At 39.3% G+C, this 16,386-nt stretch overlaps 2 pseudogenes; one reads left to right on the top strand and one right to left on the bottom strand.

Annotated features, from left to right (window-relative positions):
* Window positions 1–3,203: 3,203 nt before the first annotated feature.
* Window positions 3,204–3,335, top strand: LOC145780402 (U4 spliceosomal RNA; annotated as a pseudogene).
* Window positions 3,336–6,052: 2,717 nt separating this feature from the next.
* Window positions 6,053–6,995, bottom strand: LOC145780379 (large subunit ribosomal RNA; annotated as a pseudogene).
* Between the last annotated feature and the right edge of the window lie 9,391 nt (window positions 6,996–16,386).

The following is a 16,386-nucleotide window of genomic DNA, read 5'->3' as shown; positions in this document are numbered from 1 at the left end:
ATATTGTTTTACGTTATTTCTACGTACTTTGTTTCTGTACTGCTCCTTGTTCTAATGATTACTTCGTTGGCGTGTTTTGTCCTTCTGGCTGTTCTCTATTTTGTGTTGCATGTTGTTGTGAGCTACCTGCCTTCATTTTTAGTATGCTTTGAGTTGGGGTGGCCGCATTTTAAGTTGGTTAAAACCTTATGAATAAAATCATCTTTAGTTTCTTGACAAAGACCATGTAAAGTTTGGCTTTGGTCCGCTGTTAGAAAAAGGTTCCCGACCCCTGGTTTACACATTGCGTTTTAATAATTGCCTTTCGTGGCAAAAGGCAAAATTTTCCATTTTTAGGCCGGATTTAGTCAAAAAAATTAAAAAAATTGTTGTACTGCTCTATAGCGCTGTACAAAATGTGGCGATGTACACACAAATAAAAAGACAACAGTACACACACAGTTATAATACCACATGGGAGTATAATAATATGCAGCTGTTGCAGCATTAGCCTATACAGTACGTGTATATGTAATGATATCACTGTTCTAACCATAGAGAGCATAGAGAATAATTATATTGATTGATAAATTGCTCCACCAGTCACACGCAATCACACCCACACATGCTGCACATCAATAATGGACTCAACAGAAAACTTTGAAGATTGGATTTCATCATTGAGCTATCAAAGATAATCAAACTACTGTGTATCAAATGATTGAAGACCTTTTTTTGGAACTCCCTCTCTGATTTGTCGTTTTCACTACCTTTTCAAAGGAATTTGGCTTTCAAAAGTGGGTGGGCCAGGCCAATCCAGAAAATAAAGTAGGTGGGCCAAGGCCCACGAGGCCCACGTGGTTCCTCCATCCCTGTGCATTGAATAAATAAAAATAAAAATAAAAACGAACTACAGATATAAAGCACGTTCACAGTCGTATTCAGGCTAGATCTAATGTTTGTTATTGAAGAGTAACGTCAAGTGGAAAGGAAGCCTTCGTGTCCATCTTTAAACATGGCTTTATGCCAGTGGTTCTCTACCTTTTTTGAGTCATGGCCCCCCGGACTGTGGCTCTAAAAGACCGTGGCTCCCTTGAGTGAAATAAAAATGCATTTGTTTAAAGAACAACGAACAAAAGGAAATCAATGAAAACAGTTAACGAGTGATTAAATGATTTATACTTCAGAGCGAAACTTGCGCCAATAAATCAAGCGTATCTTTGATTGTTACATTACAATCACAAAAGATGATGCAACATGCAGTGAGATAGAACAGCGTGGTCCAACTACTTTTAACTTACGGGCCACTTTACAAAAACGTGACAACATGCGGGCCATTTCCAATAAAATGATAGTGAGTGCGTAATCAAAATTGTTAAAGTTGTTAAAAATCGAAATTGTTAAAATTAATAGCAAATTGAAATTTATGTCAAAGCTCTATCAGTGAGATGCCTGTGGTTGAGGTTTCTCTGATACTATCGTTTCTACATCAATTTCAATGTTAGTGGTAGCAAGTCGGAGACTATCTTCCAGTGTTTCGTCTATCGTTCGATTTCTGTTTTTAGACTTGATTTGCTGAATTCTAGAAAATGTACTCTCACACATCACAGTTTGTGTCACACATGTATGTGCTTCCAAACATTGAGTGCATTTTTAATGCAAAAATTTTCAGTTTGGGAAATCTAACTTTGCTAACTAATTTCCAGAAGCACTCTGAGGTTTCATTTTGCCCCTGCAAATTTAGGTTTAACACATTCATGTGCATTGTCATGTCTGTATAAGGAAAGCAAGATTGCACAGGAAGTTTAGGTACATAAGGTACATATCAGCCTTTAACACTAGGTATATATCAGCCTTTAAGAAGCCCAGTTGTACTGACGACACCTGATAGGTTGAAACAGTATAGGCCCTGCTGTCTACAACTTTGAATTAAATTTTTGACACTTTTTGTCCAAATGCTATACTTGTTCTAATTAAAATTACTTTCTGTAACATAAATACAAATTAAATCAATACTGTGAAAGCTCGCGGGCCGCATGCGGCCCGCGGGCCTGTAGTTGGACCATGCTGAGATAGAACATACGATGAAAAAACATGCTTTTAGCTAGCTTTACGATACTAACACCTACATGAGTGATTTTTGTGTCACAATTCTACGTTTCTGTCAATTAATACATGTTATAATTCATTAATGACGCCTTTTATCGTGGCCCTCCTGAGAACGCTCTGTGGCTCCTATGGGGGGCCGAGGGCCACGGTTGAAAACCCCTGCTTTAAGCCATCTCCCAAAGACACAACAGCGTGCTATAGGTGTGAAACCGACAAGTTGAACAAGTCTATCCAACAAAAAAACGATAAAGTATGGACAGTGGAACATATATCAGCACAATACTTCTCGTATGAGTAATAAAGTTTTCTGACAGCATGGGATAGAAGAGTAAAGAATTTGAACACATAAAGTGCGATTTCAAGAGCTAAGGCAAAATTTGCTCCAAAATACCAAAACATAAAACTAGAAATGCATTCCGCCCAACACATCTCACTGAGAGTGGGACGTTTTAAGCTTGTCCATGTGTGCACCTGTTGCTGAAAGAACTTTCAAACAAAATAGCCGACACTAAATTTTTTCAATGCCATTGGAAACGATGCTGAGAAATTTATATTTTGCATAGGATTCTAAATAATTTTGCTTTTTTGCCGTAGCGTGGTGGCTGTTAACTTTAGTCTGCACAAAGTAACGTACAAGAACTTGTGGAAAAATATCGAATGCTTTTTTGTTATTAAAGTCATTGCAATGTCCGAAACCTTAAACAATATAATAACCTCAAGTCGAGGAATAATCGATTGCGAAAAAACACAGTTTTTAATATTTCCTGGCAAAAAAATGAAAACAATATTGCCCTACTGGATTTTCAGACGCCTCGAGATCCCCCGAAAAATGGCTCGCAACTCCCAGATTGAAACCCCTGCTCTACAGTATGCGAACCTACCCGGATTTATCTCCTAAAGACGCTTTCCCAGTCCGAGGATAAAGATTCAATCAATCTGTACATAAAGTTTAATACATGAAATACAAAAAAGTTATTTCCCTTTGACAACATGCCTGGCAACCTTCTTGTATAGGTTGGAATAAAGCTTTGTTAGCTTACCTAGTTTGTTGTGTAGTTCATACAATTGTTGCTAATACTGAGCTGTTTGTTAGTGAGTGGTAGGAGTTTGGTCGTAGCTTTGCGCAGAGGCCATATCGTAGTCAATGAGGTTTATCCGAGACGCGATTATTGCTAGTTGAAAACTATTCCCAATACCCCACCCTGACGACTTGAAAATCCGTCGGCTGTAGCAGGGCGGGATTTAGCTAATGGGGGGCCCGGGGCACTTTTAGATCGGGAGGGCCCTCGTGAATTTTTTTTTCGAGTCTACGGAGCGAAAAACCACCTCTACGTCTACAGTAGCATTAATCCAGCACTGCACAGCATTAGGCTGAAAGAAAAAAATAGGCCTAACACAAAATCACATTTTTCCACGTTGGGAAGCCCTTCAAAAGTCGGGGGCCCTGGGAACCTGAACCCTCTGCCCCCCCCCTAAATTTGGCCTGGGCTGTAGCAATTTCTTAAGGGTTCTTCGAAACTCTTAACTGTTTATGATCATGTTACTACTGCCTTTAATTAGTGCGATTCTCAAGAATGTCAAACGTTCTGTTCAGGAATGTCCGAAAGACTGTGTCCGACATAGGATTAATTTTGCCGAGCTTTTCACTTGTCATATGGGGTTACAGCAGCAGCTCAATCATAAATATAATGTCAGCTAAAGCTATTCTCTTCCCCAAATGAGATTGTAGCAGCCGTCAATGTACGATGTACTGGTTCGAACGAAGGGATAAACACAACCACAACTCCTAAACCAAGTTCAGTCTAAAATTATTTTTGTTTTCATTAAAACTTGACCCTGCCATAAAAAAGCCCAGCCTTATAAGTGTCTATCGCTGTCAAATCTTGCTATACTCGACTGCCGAGAAACACTTTACTGATGCCGCGAAAACCAATGATTGCAACGTGGAATGGTTCTGGTGGGGCATGAACTTCAAAAAGTTTCTCTTGAATCAAAAGAAATCGAGAATCAAGGTTCGACTAGTATGCAAAGCTACCCGAATTTTACTTATAAAATAACTTTCTCAGTCAGGGGACAAAGTTAACCACAGACCACAATCAATCAGTTAATCGTCAATATACAGCACACTTTTATTGCGGTTGTAAAAAAAAAATCACAAAAATAGTGAAGACAGCCGAAAGCAACAAATTAAAAGTATTATAAGCTAAAATGAAAGCACAACAGTTGTCACAACAAATATATTGCTGTCGTCTACTTATTGTTGGCCAATGTGAGTTAAGTTTGCTGCCTCTGCGGCCATACAGTTTTTTACTACCATCTTATGCTGAAATGCCAATACCATACTGAAACATTAAATACAATAAACTGGCCTGTAAATACCGGGTGTGGGATGGAATGGAAGACATTTTTTTTCATTTTTCATTCTGAGATTTTCCATCCTGAGAAAATAACGTTCGAGTTTTGTCGCTTCTAACTTTTTATCGACCTTTGCTATGTTGACGTGTATTGTTTATGATATGATGGTCACAAATAAAAACAACTGAACTGAGCTGACACGACGAATTTTCAATTAATTGTTCAAACAATTTATATATATTTTTTTTCTGCACAATTTCAACGTTTAGCGACGTTAAAACGATGTAAAAACGGCAATGGGAATTAGGCTACGGTACCCGATAATTTTTAAAAAGAAATTTCAAAAAATTGCCGAATAGGGAACTCTCAGAAAAAGGCTCTCGCCGAATAGGGTACTCGCCAAATCGGACTCTCCGAATCGGACTCGCCGAATAGTAGCAGACCCTTTTTGTGAGCATTTGGTCCCAGCATATAACTGTAGGCTCGCAGAAAGTAAAAAGGATTATAAATGAAAACGATTTGTAAATTCTCCAGTATTTGATTTCATGTTTTTGTGGGCTACAGTTGAACTGTTTTCCATAAAAAATATTTTGTATTATCTGCTGTTTGTCTTTGCCGGTCTCAGGATTGATATGCTCAGCTATTTTTCATAATTATATGACACAGTATTATACGCAGTGGCGTACCTATGCAAAATGGCGCCCATGGCAAAGTTTAAATGTGCGCCCTTTTTAACAATTTAAGTTAAATATTGCATACAAGTCTTTTATGAACAAAAATCACGTAGAAAATAAATGTGTTATTGCCTCTCTGTGGAGCTAATCAATTTGATTGAATGCTGCGCTTTGTGCCATTTGCGGTAGATATGTCATGGGACAAAACAAATCGCAGATCAGAAGGCTTACTCTCAACGAATCCAGTCGATATACTGCTCTAGCGATCACGACACCCCGGTCTTCAACTAGGTCGTCTGCGGATGATTCGGCGCCCGGCCTCGAGCTGAGGTGTCGGGGCCGACCGGCCGCGTATTGCCGCGACTGACTCGAACGGCCTCTCTGCAGCTTCGCCGAGCGACCGCCTGCGAAGACACGATCGCTCTATCTTCGCCTGCTCCGGACCTGGCGCGAACAAATCGTCGCTTATCAGGAGGGATTCCGACTAGCTGGCATCGAACCTGCTGAGATTCGTCGCGAAGAAGCCACTCTGTCCCTCGGTCGACGAGCACTGGAGCCCAACCATCTTCTCCACCACAAGATCTCTGCTCTCCCAAACAAGCACCCCGACGACTGAAATCAAGACACCCATTCGTGCCAGCCGCTCAACTTCTGATCAACAAAGCTGATGAAAAAGACATCTCTGCAGCTACTTGGGCGGACCATAAATGAAGTTCTGAATGGAAGTCAAGCACCACCAGACTCCATTCATTCATCTCCGACGCCAAAACCCGCCCCATCAGCCTGACACTACAAAGACAGGCATGGGTGCGCCTTAAACGTATTCGTACAGGCGTCGGACTTTTCCGCTCAACCATAATGGGAAATGGCCTCTTCCTCCTCCTGTGAATGTGATTCCGAGGAACAGACCGCAGACCACATCATCAATGACTGTACCATCTTTAAGCCACCTAATGGAGTGGAGGGTCTGCATGTCATGGATGATGAAACTAAAGACTGACAGGTCTCTAGTAGCCTTACAGTGTAGTCCGGTAACATCGTGAATCTGGGGTGGTAAAAGGATAGACCCTCGGCTTCAGAGGCTCACACGACGAGGGATTCCGACTTAGAGGCGTTCAGTCGTAAGCCCGTGGACAGTAGCTTTGCGCCGTTGACCGATCGGCCAAGCCAACGTACCAAATGTCCGAATCTGCGTTCTTGTACTGAGAAGAGTTGCTGTCACGACGATCCTCGGTCGCGAGACGAGCGTTCATCAGTAGGGTAAAACCAACCTGTCTCACGACGATCTAAACCCAGCTCACGTTTCCTGTTGGTGGGTGATCAATCCAAAGCTTGGCGAATTCTGCTTCGCAATGATAGGAAGAGCCGACATCGAAGGATCAAAAAGCGACGTCGCTATGAACGCTTGGCCGCCACAAGCCAGTTATCCCTGTGGTAGCTTTTCTGACACCTCTCGTTCGACGCTCTCGAACAGACAAAAGAGCGATAGGCGCGCTTTTGCGGTAGCTATTCGTACTAAAAATCTCGTTCTAGCGGGCTTTTGGCCTTCGCTCTGCAGAAGGTTTCCGTTCTCCCCGAGCCCGCCTTGGGACACCTACATTATTCTTTGGCAGACGTACCGCCCCAGTCAAACTCCCCGCCCGAAACAGGTGATGGGTGGCGGTCTCCCGCGCCGCTGGGGCGCCGGATTAAGGCGATAAGGGCGGCGCCCGCGAAGGACGCCGCCGTCCGGCTTTACAGACTGAGCGGAGCGGCGGTCAGAGTAGTGGTGTTTCAACGACGGCCAAAGGTCTTCCACCTACTCTACGCCTCCGACGCCGCGCCATAGATCCAAGACTAGAATCAAGCTCAACAGGGTCTTCATTCCCCGCTAATTCTAATTCCATTGAATTAATAATGGATACAGTAAAAGAAAGACTCATTTTTGATCTTTGTATTGTAGACTATTGGGCGCAAATTAGATTTTGAAGAAAGTGTAAGTCACAAATTTTAATTTTTATTAACCAATTTTTGCGCCCCTATCAATGTGGCGCCCATGGCTCGAGCCATGCCTGCCATACCCAAGGTACGCTACTGGCTCTACGTGATACCTATACCCTGAATAATGTTTCACAAAATTGCCAGAACACGAATAACACCCGCTCCAACGCATTCCACCGCGATGTGCTTCCTGCACAAATGTTGAAGTTGCGCAGAAACAAGACCACAGATTCTTCCTGGACTGTGCAGTCGGAGTCGTGAAGTCGGCGGGATTTTGGAGTGTCCGGAGTCCGAGTCGGCCATTTATAAACCGAGAAGTCGTAGTTGTATTTTTTTGCTCGACTCCATAGTTCTGGATTCTTCTTGTAGTTGTACGCTAAGTTTTAACACCAAACGGTACGTAATCCTCAGAAAAATGTTACTGTAAAATTTAGAGCTTAAATTTAGCCACAAAATTTGTAGATAGCAGATGGAATGAATGAAATTTTGTAGATAGAATGGAAGATTTATATGAGGAAATGGAGATGGAATGGGGAAGAAAATCTCAGGATGGAAAATGGAAAAACACGTATTCCATTCCATTCCATCCCATACCTGGTATTTACAGCCCAGTTTATTGTATTTAATGTTCCAGTATGGTGCTAGCATTTCAGCATAAGATGGTAGATAGTAAAAAACAGTATGCCCACAGAGGCAGCAAACTTAACTCTCATTGGCCAACAATAAGTAGTCTACAGTAGTATATTTGTCGTGACAACTGTTGTGTTTTCATCTATGCTTATAATACTTTTAAATTGTTGCTTTCGGCTGTCTTCACTATTTTTGTGATTGTTCTTTTTACAACCGCAATAAAAGTGTGCTGTATATTGACGATTAACTGATTGATTGTGGTCTGTGGGGATCTTTGACCCCTGACCGAGAAAGTTATTTTGGAAGTAGAATTCTGGTAGTTTTGCATACTAGTCGAACTTTGATTCTCGATCTTTTTTTATTCAAAACTTTTTTAAGTTCATGCCCCACCAGAACCATTACATGTTGCAATCATTGGTTTTCGCGACATCAGTGAAGTGTTTCTCGGCAGTCGAGTATAGCAAGATTTGACAGCGATAGACAGGTGTTTCACCCATGAAGCTGGGCTCATCAGCATCGCACTACTAATTCATGCCACATAGCTCTCAACCGCTGCTTTTGTCAGTCAATTGAATCCTTACCTTTATGGAAAGAAAACAACTAAACCAACTGTCGCCATTCGCCAAGGATAATATGCAGTATGCACAGTTGAGAAGGAGCGATCTTCCTGGCGTCAGCAGTCAGCACTACCTGACTACTCACTTAAAACATCGAGCATTGCATTTCGCTAACCATACCGGTGTAGCCTCCACACTAGCCATCAAGACTTTTCTCAAAAACATGTGTTTCTCGGCAGTCGAGTGTAGCAAGAATTGACAGCGATAGACACGTGTTTCGCCCATAAGGCTGGGTCATCATCAGTATCGCACCACTAATTTATGCCGCATAGTTCTCGACCTCTGCTTTTTTCGATCAATACTCGTCAACCATTGGTTTAAAGCCCCACTGACTAGCAGCTTCTGGTTTAAAGGTCCCATATGGTACCATGCATGTTTTTCAACCAAGCTTTTCTTACTGACAAAATTATGAGTTTCATAATTTTTATAAGTTACAATACTTATTGTTTGAAATAATAACCATTTAAGATAATCAAAAAAGCACTGAGGAAACGCTAAAAAAGAAAAACTTAGTGTGCTAAAATTTACTTTTGGCTGTAGAAAACAAAAAATCGTAAAAAAATCACTTTTTTATCATTGCTTTACAGTGATCTTTTGGAAATCATGGATTGAAATTGTTCTCAGCCTAAAAACATTTAACTAAAAAAAATAATTTGAAAGGAAAAATTTAGGGTGATGATTTAATGGTCCCACTGGTTTAAAGATCCAACAATTCCCCTACATAGGCTACATGAATGTATGCTTTAGTTCAAAAAATAAAATGTGTTAAAACAACTAGATAGCCCTACACTGTTAAGTGTGCGCTTGAGCAGCGCATTCTAAGGACTGCTCTCCATTCAGCGGCACCTAATAGACGGAATAATTCCCTGGCAACAAGATTTCAGGAACCACTCTGTCCATCTAGGTGACCGGGTCTGCGTCAGTGGTTGAAAGCCTCTACAACAGGGGTTTTCAACATTTTTTTCACCGCAACCCCTCAGAGCAATTAACGTAGCCTCACGAACGTCTTTTTTGCGATGTTATTACGGCTATTATTACATTTCCTCCGATTGTCATTTCCATTTTCTATCAAGCTTGGCTAGATAATAAGAATACATTTTGAGAATAATCAATATATCCGCTCTTTTACAGGTTAAATTTATCGCAATCTTTTATGAATTTATTGAAATCAGTTTCAGTAAGATGGTTGGTGCTGCATATTTTTAACAATTAAAATGTTGTAATATTATAAAAAAAAAACTTGTGCGAGAAAGGGGCAAAATAACACTTGGCTAGGTCCATGCCCCACTGCAGACTATTTCAGAACTGCTCAAGTTTACAAGCTTTAAAATATTTTTTACACGCCATTTTACAAGCATTTACGAGATATTTTTGTTCAAGGCTCACTTGTCATATCTACAGTAGGCTACCTGAGTTTTGACGAAAGATTTTTAAATTCCTGGTGTTTTTTAAAAAAGTTAAGCCTTTCACTTCGAACCAAACTCCTACCACTTAACTAACAGACCGCTCCGTTTTAGCAACAATTGTATGAACTACACAACAAACTAGGTAAGCTAACAAAGTTTGCTTATTCTAGTCTATACAAGAAGATTGCTGGGCATGTTGTCAAAGGGAAATAACCTTTTTGTATTTTAAATCAAATATAGTTATTAGTCTCTAAACCCTTGTGTCACGATTTCTTTCTATCTCTTACCAGGAAAAAGACTTGGAAAGATTCAATGGCGTAGTTTAATGGGTTATAACCGAAAAGCAGTCAATTAAATGTCGAATAATTCTACTAGCGAAATGATAATCTGACTTCTTGAAGAACTTTAACGAACGGCTTCTCAAATAACTCTAATTTCTGCATCAACTACCAATCCACAACTCATAGCACAACTCTCATAATCAACTCATAATAATAATCATCATAATAATAAAACATTACACAAACTACTGTACACCACTATTTATATAGTTGGTTGTTCAGTCCAGTAACTTCGAGAAGGTGACGTAGTGTTGCATCACACGAACTCATCGTCGGTCACGTAGCATTGAGATGTAAACAACAGAAGTCTCTAGAATGTCACGTAGGGCCGAAGGTTGTAGAAAACACGTTACATAATACAGATTTCGTCATCAGAGGTTACTTTAGGTCAATACCCGATAATAACACATCGCTCAAAATTCCATAATGAAAACAACACGCTCGTTGAAGATACAAAGCAAGCCATCGCGAGGCATTGCACCTTGATTGTGACACCTTGACAGCCCGTTTTACCTAAAAGGAGGATCATCAGAAGGTCCTTATTCAAATAGAATAGGTCCTTATTCAAATAGGCTGTCAAGGGTTTAGAGACTAATAACTATATTTGATTTAATTCACTCTGCTTGGCTTTTTGCTTGGCATTGAGCACTTTTTGTATATTTTTATGTGTTAAACTTTATGAACAGTTTGATTGAATTTTTATCCTCGGACTGGGAAAGCTTCTTTGGGAGATTAATCCTTGCAGTTTCGCATACTTGTAGTGCAGGGGTTTTCAACCTGGGAGTCGCGAGCCGTTTTTCGGAGGATCGCGAGGCGTCTGAAAATCCAGTAGGCTTATATTGTTTTCATTTTTTTTTGTCAAAAAGGATTAAAAACTGTGTTTTTTCGCAATACACTATGGCAAAAAAGCAAGATTATTTAGAATCTTATGCAAAATATTGATTTCTCAGTATCGTTTCCAATGGCATTGAAAAAATTTAGTGTCGGCTATTTTGTTTGAAAGTTTTTTCAGCAACATGTGCAGGCCCGTAGCCAGCCGGGGGCCAGGGGGGCCTCGCCCCCCCTGGCAAAATCCCAACATTCTCGAGCAACATCTACAATTATAATGATTCAATTTTTTCGGCCCCCTCTAAAAAAAGTTGGCCCCCCTTGCTCTGTGGTCTGGCTACGGCCCTGAACAGGTGCACACATGGACAAGCTTAAAACGTCCCACTCTTAGTGAGATGTGTTGGGCGGAATGCATTTCTAGTTTTATGTTTTGGTATTCTGGAGTAAATTTTCCCTTAGCTCTTGAAATCGCACTTTATGTGTTTAAATTCTTTGCTCTTCTATTCTGTGCTGTCAGAAAATTTTATTACTCATACGAGAAATATTGTGCTGATATATGTTCCACTGTCTATACTATATCGTATTTTTGTTATATAGACTTGTTCAACTTGTTGGTTTCTCACCTATGTAAAGCACGCTGTTGTGTCTTTGGAAGATGGCTTGAAGTCATGCTTGAAGGTGGACACGAAGGTTTCCTTTCCACTTGACGTTCTTGTTCAATCCCCGACATTAGATCTACAGCCTGAATACAACTTTGAACGTGCTCTATATTTGTAATTTGTTTTTATTTTTGTTTTTATTTATGTGATGCATATATGATATATTATTTTTGTTCTGTGAGGAAAGTTTGCAAAATATTGTTTCTTTAAAATCAGCTCTTGCTTGCAATTTGTGGACGCTTCGGGGGGTCTATGAGACTTGGGTCGCTAGGAGAGTGGATGCACTTTTGAAACATGTAAGTTAAATTTTTAGGCTTAACTTATATTAGGGCTCCTTTGTACGTAACATGAAGCATTACGGCCATTTTGGTTAAATAAATTTTCTAATAAATAGCCTACAGCTCATTGATTTAGAAAAGTGTAGAAATCAAAGCTCAAAGTAGATTCCATAGTCAATAAACAGAGGCAGTTAGGTTGCTTCTAATGCATGTAACATGTAGTCAATGAGATTTATTTTTATCATAATAAGAATGAACAATTTTGTAGCGCTTCAATAATGAGAATTCTTTAAAAATTTCCTGCCCACCCAGAAATATGTTGCAATCGTTGACTTTCGCCGCATCAATGGAATGTTTAGCCTACCACGTGCGAGTAAAGTGAAGAACTATTGTGTGACTGGTGTTACACCTACAACAATGCTCAGCATAAACGACTCTGTTACTTGATTTGTAATATAAATAAATTCATTTTTATGCGAGTCAGTTTAGTTTTATACAGCTGAAAAATCGATTTCAAACTAACTTAAATCATCTTCTGTGAAGATGAAAGCAAACGACACAAATATAAAGATGAAATCGTTCATCGTCTTGATTAGTTGTATTATTGATTAGTTGATTAGTTGATTGATTAGTTGATTAGTTGATTGATTACTTGATTAGTTCTATTATTTGCTTTCCTCTTAAATAAATAGGCCTAACATTATAAAATCTAACTTCTAACAATATAATAATAATGTTTTATTTTGCGCCCATTGAGACAACATCCAGTACACTGCGATTACAGATGCAGTAGGCTATAGCAGACAACAGGAAGCAGCGAAGTGGCAAAGTCTTCGAGTCAGCAGCTCAATAACAGAAGAAAATTGATTTTGCAGCTATGTGAGATTGAACTGAATTGCCTGAAAATAATCAAAAATACATAAAGTTTGCTAAAATTCGTTGCTTTTTTTCTTTATCGTCTTTGAATTTCTATGTTAAAGGGTCTGTCATTTTATTGCCTAGTAAGGATGTCGGCTTAGCTTATGTCATGCCTTATACTATTGCTGCTATAGATCTAGGCGTTTTTTTCTTCTCGAAGCTGGATGGTTAACCATTAAGCCAGCTATAGGCAGAACATTCTCAGCTAAAAGGGTCTGTCATTTTATTGCACAGTAAGAATGTCGGCTTAGCTTATGTCAACCGCTTAAGAACTGGCATTGGCAGGTGCAAAACTTTAATGGGACACTGGGGGTATTCCATGGGGAGCACAAGTTGCAAATGCGGACAGGAGCAAACGATGCAACATCTACTTGAATGCCCTGTTCTAAAAGCAAGATGCTCTGCACAGGATTTGGCCGAGTTCTACAACAGAGCAAGAGCTTACGTGATGCTCTGGGCTACGGCCGTGTGACACACGATGAAGAAGAAGCTTATGTCATGCCTTATACTATTGCTGCTAAATCTAGGCGTTTTTTTCTTCTCAAAGCTGGATGGTTAATCATTAAGCCAGCTAGGCAGAACATTCTCAGCTAACTATTCAAAAGGCAATTTTTGTGTGACGTTAGCACCACCAAACATGGCCAACTTCAACGATACATCAACAAATCTAACAACCTGAATATTACCGTTCTTACTAAAGTTGTTTGGAGGCGATGAAGTGCCAAGTTTCTCTGTTATGACATTGTTTTGTTGCAGTTTTGTAATCATATCCTGTCTAGTCTTTAATATATTTGGTCCAAATTCTGGGTGGTCTACCCCTGCTTTTTTCATACATTTTGCCTTCTGATAGTTGTCTTTGAATAGAATTATTGCAAATCATGTGACTAAAATATTTTAATTGTCTAGTTTTAAACCAAACTAATAAAACTAATGAAATGTAGGCTTAAGCGTTAACACAAGATTTCTTACCAAATCACCCGCATTCCATAACACGAGTCATTGTGAATTCCAAAAACAACACCAATGTCGTTGTTATGCAGATACAAAAAGGTTATTTTTCTTTGAAAACAGTTTCGGTGATTTCCCTGTATGTACAAGAATAAAGTAAACTTTGTCAGTTATCTTGGATCATTGTGTAGTTCAAGCAATTACAGTTTACAGTAGCCTACTCTGAGTTGTCTGTCAGTGAATCGTTGGAGCTTGTTTCGAAGTTAAAAGTTTTCTGAATGTCCAAAGGTTCTAAAAAACACCAGGAATTAAAAGTTTATCGTCAAGACTCAGGTAGCCTATAGCCTACTACGACAAATAAAAGCCACCAGTGAAAACATCTTGAAAAACTGCTTTTAAATTGACGTGCTAGATACGATTTTCAACAAAACATAAACTTGTGTAGTTCATTCAGTGGGGCTGTTTGAAAAAAAATATTTCGAAAATGCATCTATCCGTTTCAAGCTTAAATTTTTTATTTAGTTTTTGTTTCTTATCATTTTGAATAGATTTATAAGTGAAAAATTTCGATTCAAATGTCAAATCATTTCCTTTCGTGATGCATTTAAAATGAAACTAAATGCATGAGAATATCAGATTGTAGAGCTCACTAAACGTTTGCATTGCGAAGTGATCTTGTATTGTGTTCTATAAACATTTAATAGTAATAATACTGTAATTGCCATATCGCAAAATGAGAGAATACACAGTATGCTTAATCGGTGGAACGGTCCAAGAGTTATCGCGGTCCAAAGTTACCAGAGTTATCCAAATGGTTGCTTATCCATTTTCAGATGTGCTTTAAGTGTAGACAGGCCCGGATTTAGGGGGGGCAGAGGGGGCAGGTGCCCCTGGCCCCCTGACTTTTGAAGGGCCCCCTGCTTGGAAAAAATACAATTTTGTGTTATTTTTATTTCCTTTCAGCTTTTAAAGTTTCTGCAAAATGCTGTGCAGTGCTGGATTAATGCTACTGTAGACGTAGAGGTGTTTTTTTGCGCCGTAGGCTTGAAAAAAATTTTTGCACGGGGGCCCCCCGATCTTAAAGTGCCCCGGCCCCCCATCAGCTAAATCCGGCCCTGAGTGTAGAGATAGGTTCAACAAAGAATTGAAACTATTTGACAGTTTTCAATAAAAGATATGCAGTAGCCTACACAGAATTTTAGGTTAAGTTATATTAGGTTCAAAGATGGTTAATCAGTAATCAGTAAAACAAAGTAATAAGCCTTTATATTGTATTTTGCACCAAAAACGCAATTTTTTAATATTTGGTGTGTCCTCCGTTCGCTTTGATGATGGCCTTGATTCTTCTGGGCATACTTTCGATTAAATTTTTGCAAATGTCTTCAGGAATTTCACGGATCCAGACTAATTTGATTGCTTCAATTAGGGAAGGAATACCCGAGGGATGTTTTTCAGCAACTTTGTTCTTGAGAAAAGTCCAAAAGTTTTCGATAGGGTTAAGATCTGGACTGTTCCCCGGCCACTGCAGAAGAGTAATTTTCTTGGCCCTAAAAAACTCTGCTACTATCTTTGAACGATGGCATGGGGCTCTATCTTGCATAAATTTGACGTTCGCCAATCACCAATTTGACGTTCTGTGTAGCCTTCCCTGTGGAGAACAACAATTTGACATCGCTGAACCTCCGAAAGAGAGCACATTTTACCCATTTTAGGCAGATAAATAATACAGAAAAGTAAGCTCTACTGGCTAATGTTCAATTGATATTTGCTAAATAATGACTGATTGTATCAGATTTCGACCCAGAATAAAGATGATGCAACTGAAACAACATCTGATGCAGTATTATGACGTAATAAGAAAAAACGTCATAAATCAAGTCTGGTCTTAAACTTTTGGCCACGACTGTAAGATAATTACAGAAAATTTTGTTTCCTACCAGTAGAAATCTGTTTAAAAAGGTCCTGAAACGTGGCAATGATGTTATTCTTTCAGAAGCCCGAGGTCCACCATCAACACCCAGAAGGTCCGGATTCGGACCGCGGTCCACTAGTTGAGTAGCCCTGGTCTAATGTTTTAGAGCATTGATAAGTTGTGCTTGTTCGGAAATGTACGCTATAGTTCAAAAATAGAAATGTGTTAAAATAATTGGATAGGGCTACAATTTTCAAACGATCCAAATCTTTGTATTTATTGAATCATTTCTGTCTTTAGCACGCTCTAACGTACGCCTTCTGTTGCTTATACCTTTTGATAGAATCCTGTTAGGGCAAGTATTCTAATTTTGTTTGCTTTAATGGTTAAAAATAAAACTTAATAGCCTAAGTTATTTGCAATATGATTTCAGGAAATGGAACATGAAATTGCTTTATTTGTTGGGATGGCAATCAATTTGTTAATTGCATACATGGAGTCATCTTATGTTTACTACCTGCCAACTTTGCTTGCAGTTCTTTCCCTGATCTTCAACCGCACAATAGTGACCCACGTTGTAATTGCAGGCATTATTTCAAGATCAATTGTGACTTGTCTTATAATTGATGCTATGATAGCTTACTTGGTTTTCATCCAATGTGAAAACATAGGCAAATGGATAATAGAGTGGTACAGCTTTGAAATGATTTACGTTATTTCGAGGCTTGTAGTAGTATTGGATTACTTTTTAA

The sequence above is a fragment of the Aplidium turbinatum genome, chromosome 11 (genome assembly GCF_918807975.1).
Source record: "Aplidium turbinatum chromosome 11, kaAplTurb1.1, whole genome shotgun sequence".
NCBI classification, from domain to species: domain Eukaryota; kingdom Metazoa; phylum Chordata; class Ascidiacea; order Aplousobranchia; family Polyclinidae; genus Aplidium; species Aplidium turbinatum.
This window is presented reverse-complemented; position numbering and strand designations above follow the sequence as displayed.